The following is a 7,457-nucleotide window of genomic DNA, read 5'->3' as shown; positions in this document are numbered from 1 at the left end:
ATGTGCCTGCCCAGTGAAGTAAGTGGCCCCGAACGCGCAGAAGTCACTGAAGGGAAGCAGGAAGAGATAAGGAGGTGAGCAGGGCCACTTCCTCACGCCCGCTCGCGCTACGGGAGCCGCCCTTAGCAGAGACTGGAGCGCCGGCACCGCGCTGCTGCTTCTTCTACCATCTGGCAGCCACCGCCACCGCCTGGAGGGGAAGGGCGCCGCCCTCTTCCTCAGGGTCAAGGTCATGACGCGTCGTCGCTCCTACAGTGTAGGGCCAACACCAGCAGGGTTTTCAAAGGGCTATCTAAAGAGTTGGATTACGTCCTTAAACCAGATGGTCAGAAGTGGTCGCAAAACGTTCTTCAGTGGCTCAGGGAGTGTGTGTGAACACATCTGACAGTCTAGGCGAGGTCCAGGAAGTAGCAAACTGGCTTTGGGGAAACACATCAGGATCTGCTCTCTCTGGGCAGCAAAAGGCCAGGAACTGGAAGGTAACCCCTACCTTACAAGGCTGAAAAGGCGCAGTGGCAAAGACAGCAAGCAGAGGAACATATTGCAAGGGTTGGGGAAGTTGAGTCTAGACATGGAGGACAACATAATTCCCTGCAAAGATGACAGGAGAAAACAGCCGTCAACGTTTATTTCAGTAGACAGATCACCAAGAGCAAGAGGAAGACCATGCGCCTGGAGGGGGATGAAGAGGAGGAGGAAAGGGACCTGGAGAGTGATCAATCTAATGACAGTAGCAGAGAGGACCAGCTGAGGTGTAGTAAGTGTCACAGGCTCCAATAGCGACATGTGTCTGCTCATTCACCAACCGCCTCCCCCCCCCACTGCCCTTTTATACAAAGACAGCAAAAAGGAAAAGGAAATTGGACCCTCGATTCTGAGGGCTGCTCCTTTTCCGTGGGAAAGAAACCATGCAACGTCTCAGAATATACAAGTACTGTTAAGTTTCTTGAGTGGGGAATACTTTGGTTCTTCGCTTCACACGCTGAAAGAATCCACACTATGTCAGGAAGCATTGAGTGAAAACCTTGTAGAAGGGGATATGATAACGAGGTTCCAGTAATCTGAGCAGTCTAACAAGATCCACATCCTCTACCAGAGACCATGTGCTGCTCCAGCTCAGCCTGTTGTGCATCTCCATGGCCTCGAGACTTGCTTCTCCAGGGTCTCTTCTGGACTGCATACTTGCACCACAGCTTGCCGGGCTGATCTAGATGTCTGTTGGTTGTATGGAAATTATGGGGGAGGAAAATCCAAAACACAACACCGTGGGTTGAAATATTAACCATCTCCTTGTTTCCTTGGTATTCACCCTGCCCGTGCTGCACAGTTCATCGTGGCTGTTTCTGTATCGCCTGTACTGCAGCCTCAGAGATTGTTGCTTTGTAACGTTTTTGCACTATTGTTTTGGCTGGATTTGTATTATGCACAGTTTTAAAAAAGAAAGAAAACAACAAAGAATTCACACTGAGGCACGTTTTGTGAACCAAGTGGGTTTTTATGAAGGACAGGACAAGTTTCAGGTGTTAGTCTCAAAAGGGTACACGCTATTTCTGGAAAGCATGCCAAGCTGCGGGGAAACCGCGCTGGGGTTCACAAATGGGCACGAACAACCACGTGGGAAAGAGCACCCACGGGTGTGGAACTTGGGGGGATCCCAGGTGGCCAGGAGCCCAAGAACCCTAGAGGCTGAGAGCATGTGGGCCAAAAGGCGGTGGGCCCAGCAAAGTCGAGAGCGGACCCATGGGCGCCACCTTCACCCTCCACCCGTGTGAGCAGCAGAAGGGTAAGAGAGATCAAGCAAGAGAGCAAGAGCTTCTGAGCCCCAGCGCACGTGGACCCCATGCAGGCCCTGAGTGGGGTTCCTGAGGAGGCATGCCTAGGTGGCTCCTGTGTGCCCCCACCCTCCGACCAGCCAGAAGACCAGAGCAAGGGCAAAGTGAGTGGGGTCTTCCCACAGCCAGGATATTTCAAACTTCTGGCTGGAGAGGCATGGTTGATGGCATTGGTTGACCCGATTGGCTGAGTTAAGTCCAATCTGGGTGATGTCATGAATCTGGGCCTAGTTTGGGTTCCCAGGTGTGCCTCCCACCTGACTCGGGGGTTTGAGTGTGAGCACGCTCAGTTTGGGGTTTTCATAGGTGTCCAATGGTTGCCCGATGTCTTTGCAACCTCCTTTTTGGAGGCCTTTTCAGGCATGGGTGGGAAAACCCCACTGTCCCTGAGCCAGCTCCCTAACAGTACCACTGGGCCTGTACCATGTTCAGCAACACCACCTACCTTTGGAGACCTGAGAGCAGCCAATAGCCAAGGGTAACAATGACTCCGAATTACATCTGTCCAGCCACCTACAGGCCCCCAAGAATGGCTGAACATGCTTCAGAGCTGAACGGATCAGAGACATTGCTTGCTTAGATGAACCTTTTGATAGTTGTGAGCCAACACAGGGAAAGCATAAGATGCAAGCCATAGAACCCCAGTTTCAACAAGACTTCACTTCCTGCTCTCTAAAGAGCTGGCCCTGTAGGCAATCATTCCTGAAACCCAAAGGCTTGTCACAGCGCCTCTGATGGGTTCCTGCTGGAGAATTTTGATAGCGACCACCTTCTCTGGAGCGAGAAACACAAAGAAGAGATTGAGGAACCCTTGGACATCATGACAAGGAAGGTAATAAAACAGGTTCCATACACAGTCTGGGGGCAAGTGCATCCATCAGATGGCACAGAATTGACACCTGCTGGGGGCGAGGAGCAGTCAGAGTTCCTGAGGTGGTGAAAGGACACCCACCACTGGGCCTGCACCCAGGTCTGTGCTTTCAGGTCTGCAGTAACGGGCTAGTTGGTGATTCGGACGCAATACTGTAAAAAGCTGGTCAGCCACCATGGGAAAATGTCAGAGAACATTAGTGGGACACAGGTGGAGTATGGTTGTCACAGATGAGAGATAATACCATCATGAATGGATCTACAGATAGGACGCTCAAAGGGTGGACTGCAGAGACTGAGGAATGTGTGCACACCCTTTATAGGCATAGGTCTACTGTACTGTTGTGTGCATCTTGATTAATTCCAGAGATGGCTTTGGGCCATTGAGACAGGCCAGTGTTTATGTGTTTTGTTGGGTCACATAGCAGCGGTCAGCTGTGTTCAATATGATGGCAGGAAGGTTGTTAGGGTGACGTATGATTTTATGGTGAAGGTGAAGGACCAGAGACTGAGACCTGTCTGCACACCTTGCAGGGGCATCCTAATCCCATCTGTTCATTGCAGTTTGATGGCATCCATGTGGTGAGTGGATCTCTTGCTACATCAATCCGGGTTTGGGATGTGGAGACAAGGAGCGCATCCACACATCAACAGGGCACCAGTCATTAACAAGTGGCAGGGAACACAAAGACAATATTCTTATCTCTGGGAATGCAGATTCTACAGCGACAATCTGGTCTATCACAGCAGGACAGTGTTTCTAACATTGCCAGGTCCCAACAAGCATCAGAGTGCTGTGACCTGTTTGCAGTTCAACACGAGATTGTAATGACCAGCTCAGATGATGAACTATAAAACAGTGGTCCTTGAAATGGGCGAATGTAGTCAAAACCTATTCACATTGGAGAGTGGGTGTGGAGGGGTGCACAGGGGGAGGGGTGTCATGGATAGTAGCTTCTAACACAAAGCTGGTGTGTGCAGCTGGGAGTCGGAATGGGACTGAAGAGACCAAGTAGCAGGCGCTGGCCTTTGCTATGGACATGAAGAGAGAGATTATTTGTTCTCAGCGGTGCAGGACGTTGGCTTGGGCCAACAGATGGAAAAGACCAGATTAAGAAGGAAACGAGAAAGAGATGACAAATCCTAACTTGACAAGAGAGGCACGTTTGACTAAAGGCAGCTTTGCAAAAACTAGGACTTTCTGAATCAAACCAGGTACAGTTATGACTCATGTGGTCATTGGGCCGGCCGAGTTAGTGTGAAAGCATGAAGGATAGAGTCTTACCACTGAGCTCTCGAAAGGAGCTCTATCACGTGAAGACAAGTACCGTGAGCTTTCTAATTAGAGAGCATGTGCAATAAGAAGCCATTTTTTCCTCGAGACGAAAAGCAAAAAAAAAAAAAGAAGAAGAATTCTGTGAATTGTTTTTTTTTTGTACAGTTGTCAAAAAGCTTCTTTTTTGTGTATGTGTGTGGTCGCCCCAGATGTCCCGGAGGCCCGTCATCGTGTCACATTCTGGCAGTCCCTGTTGTCCCTGAGGGGACCTTTGCAACTGGTTCCAGACATCGACAAATGAGCAATGCTGACAACCCTCAGGAGGCGAAGGTGATGCAGGCAGATAGATGTTTATCAGTTAATCTGTATGCTGTTTTATTTAATTTCATGGACTAAAATAGTTGCTCACACAATGACTCCCCTCTAAAAATGTTAACTAGCGCTGCCGCTAGGTATAATTCATAACAGCACCACCCAGAGTGCTCTTTTTAGCCTTTTTGCTATTGGGATCTGCTTACATACGTGACACTGAGAGTGGCAGACATATGGCTTCCAAACCTTGCCAAAATTGAGTCAGCGTGTTTATACACATCCACAGGCCCCCAGGGAAGGCACTGGGCCATGTGTATACTGGTCTACAGCAGTTAAAAGGTTAACGAGGGAATTGTGTGTACAGGATTGCCTCAATCTCCCCTAGGAGCCATTTTTTTCATAACAACTTTTTCTGTTTTCATTTTATTTCAGAGCATCGCAGGCCACAAAAAATTACCTTGGGGGCCACATGCCGCCTGCTGGCCACCAGTTTGACACCCCTGCCCGAGAGGCACCTACAAACACTTGCCCCCAGGGTCTCCTTGATCCCACACAGTGGGCAGGCCAAACATTCCAAGACACCCAACCCGACGGGACTTCTGTACTCCACAGGGACAGACCTCCCTGTCACAGTATCGGGCAGCCCTTTTGCAGAATGACCACCTCATGGAGTGAAAGCCCATGAACATGTCTAAATTAGCCACTGTCCTCCAGAAGCCTGACAAAAGCCCAGGAGATTACTATGAGTGGCTCATTATCATAATTCCTTAAGGAGGTCCATCACATTAACACTCCAGTAGCCTCTCTCAGCAAAGACAATGTCATTCTCCTTAGGGCTACTAGGCAAACAGCTACACAAACCTTATTGCAGCCCTGGACCTGCTGGCTGGGCTGGGGCACAGAGTAATCCTCTGGTTTCTCTATGTTCCTGACTGCCCCGTGCCCCTCCTGGGTCAAGGCCTTGTGTCCAAACTGGGGGCAAGGATCACCTTTATGCCAGAAGGCCCAATTCAACTGTTCTTGATGGACACAAAGCACCTGGTCATGGCTCTTACGTCCCCCTGGGAAGAGTAGAGACTCCACTCAATCCACCTGCCAGTCACAAGAACCCTCAAGAGAGCCACACTGACTTTCCCAAAGTCTGGGCCAAGAACTCAGCCCCAGGGCTTGCAGTCAACCGGGTGCTGTTGTGGCTGAATTTAAGCCAGGAGCCCAACCCATCAGGGTCAGAGAATTCCATATCTTCAGAGGCCTGTATGGAGAGTCTGAGCACATGTTAGGCTCTGAGAGGCTAGAACACCCCCCTCCACCCTGTAAGGACAGGTGGGGTGCCTGGGGTATCATCCCATGCAAGACCTACAGGCTGTCAACAACACTGGGGTCACCCTGCAGGCCATGGTCTCAAACCCATATACGGTGTTGAGCCTCCTTCCATCCAAGGTCACCTGGTTTACCTGTCTGGACCTGAAAGGCGCCTTCTTTTGCGGAAGACTAGAGTCAGCTCATCTCTGCCTGTGAATGGGAGGACCAGACCTCTGGTCTGTCAACTGACCTGGACCCACTTACCCCAAAGTTACAAAATTCTCCCACCTTGTTCAGAGAAGCCTTGAAATCAGAGTTGGGCAGCTTCCCCAGAGACAAGCTAAGCTGCTTACTCCTCTAGTATGTGGATGACTTGCTCCCTGCAAAGGAGACCAGGAAAGACTATTGGGCGCAGATACTTAGGCTTTTATATTTCTTGGACAAGGTATCATGGAAAAATGCACAAATGCTCCGGCAATGTGTTCAGGTAGACTTCACTGACATGCTCAGAGCTGAAGGATATGGGCACCTGCTGGCAATAGTCTGCATTTTCTCAGGATGGATAGAGGCAAGACCCATCTGCACAGAGAAGGCCCAAGAGGTGACTCAACATCTTCTCCGAGAAATCAGCACTCTGCGTGGAATGCCTCTGGCTTTAGGAAGTGACAATGGGCTGTCATTTGTAGCACAGATGATTCAACAACTAATCACCCTCTTGGGGACAAAGTGGAACTTAATCGCAGGCTGCCACCCCTCAGACCGCAGGCACAATATGGTGTGTGAACCAGACTTGGAAGGCAACAATAGAAAAGTTTTGTTAGGAAACTGGGCTCATATAACCCAAGGTCCTGCCTTGTGCCCTTCTCTGGGCTCGGTGCACCCGGGACCCAGCGGATACTCTCCTTTGGAAATAAGGTTTGCGATAATGTTTGAAATAATGGATAGGAGACCCCACCCCACCCCTAGTAAGACAATTCAGGGGTGCCCACGCTGTCCTAGCACTGCAAGGCCCCAATGAAGAGCTACGAGGCCTAGGCGCTGCCCTTAGAAACATCCAACACGTTGTACTTAAACACTGTCCAATTCCCTTAGGAAGCCCAGCACACTCCTTCCAACCCGGGAATTCAGTTTGGGTCAAGAATTGGAAACGGGAGCCCTTACAGCCAATATGGACGGGTCCCTTTCCTGTCAGAGTTGCAGGACACCACACCTCAGGGATCCACTTTTCAGATTCAAAGCAGCTCACGGCCCTGGCTGCCTCTGACTGGATGGCCAAGTGCCATCCTGCATGTCCACCTGGGCTGCCTGTCAGGAAGACAGAGTGCAGTCCTGCTCTAGTGACAGTACTGGAGGCCCACTCTTCTACCAGGGCAGAAGTCTGAGGACTTCAGTACAACTAGTAAAAAGACTGCTTGGTGCCCCTGATGGACTCTGGTCCCCGTGGGAATCCTGACCCGTGTTTTTTCATACATAGGCTTAGCGTCCTTGCTTTGCAAGGGTATTATCCATGGAAAACTCTGGGAGGTGAGGCCCCAGAATACAGGATACACCATCAAAAGGAGGGAATGAAGAAGGTAAACTAGAAGTTCCTGTTCTAGCTGCTCCTGTTTGGCGCTCCCGCCCAGCAAAGCGAACCTGGAAATTCCTGTTCTAGCGTCTCTAGCTTAGACTTCTCAGCGCTAAAACCTCACCTCCGCCTAGGGTTCCCGCCGATATTAACGGTTCTCTATTCAAAATTCCCGCCATCGCCAAAGCGCCGCTGGCAAATGAATGGTCACGTCTGCACACAGATAACCCCGCCTTCTGCTTCCGTAACCACACGTGCTCCCGGTTCCAGGCCTTTGAAAGCCGGGCGCACTCCTTGC

At 50.5% G+C, this 7,457-nt stretch overlaps 1 pseudogene; it reads left to right on the top strand.

The window, feature by feature from the left end:
- On the top strand, positions 1–3,718 carry LOC142453156 (uncharacterized; annotated as a pseudogene).
- The last annotated feature ends 3,739 nt before the right edge of the window (positions 3,719–7,457 follow it).

This window comes from Tenrec ecaudatus, chromosome 7 (genome assembly GCF_050624435.1).
Source record: "Tenrec ecaudatus isolate mTenEca1 chromosome 7, mTenEca1.hap1, whole genome shotgun sequence".
Classification (NCBI taxonomy): domain Eukaryota; kingdom Metazoa; phylum Chordata; class Mammalia; order Afrosoricida; family Tenrecidae; genus Tenrec; species Tenrec ecaudatus.
Note: the sequence above shows the minus strand (reverse complement) of the source record. Positions and strands in the feature narration are given on the sequence as shown.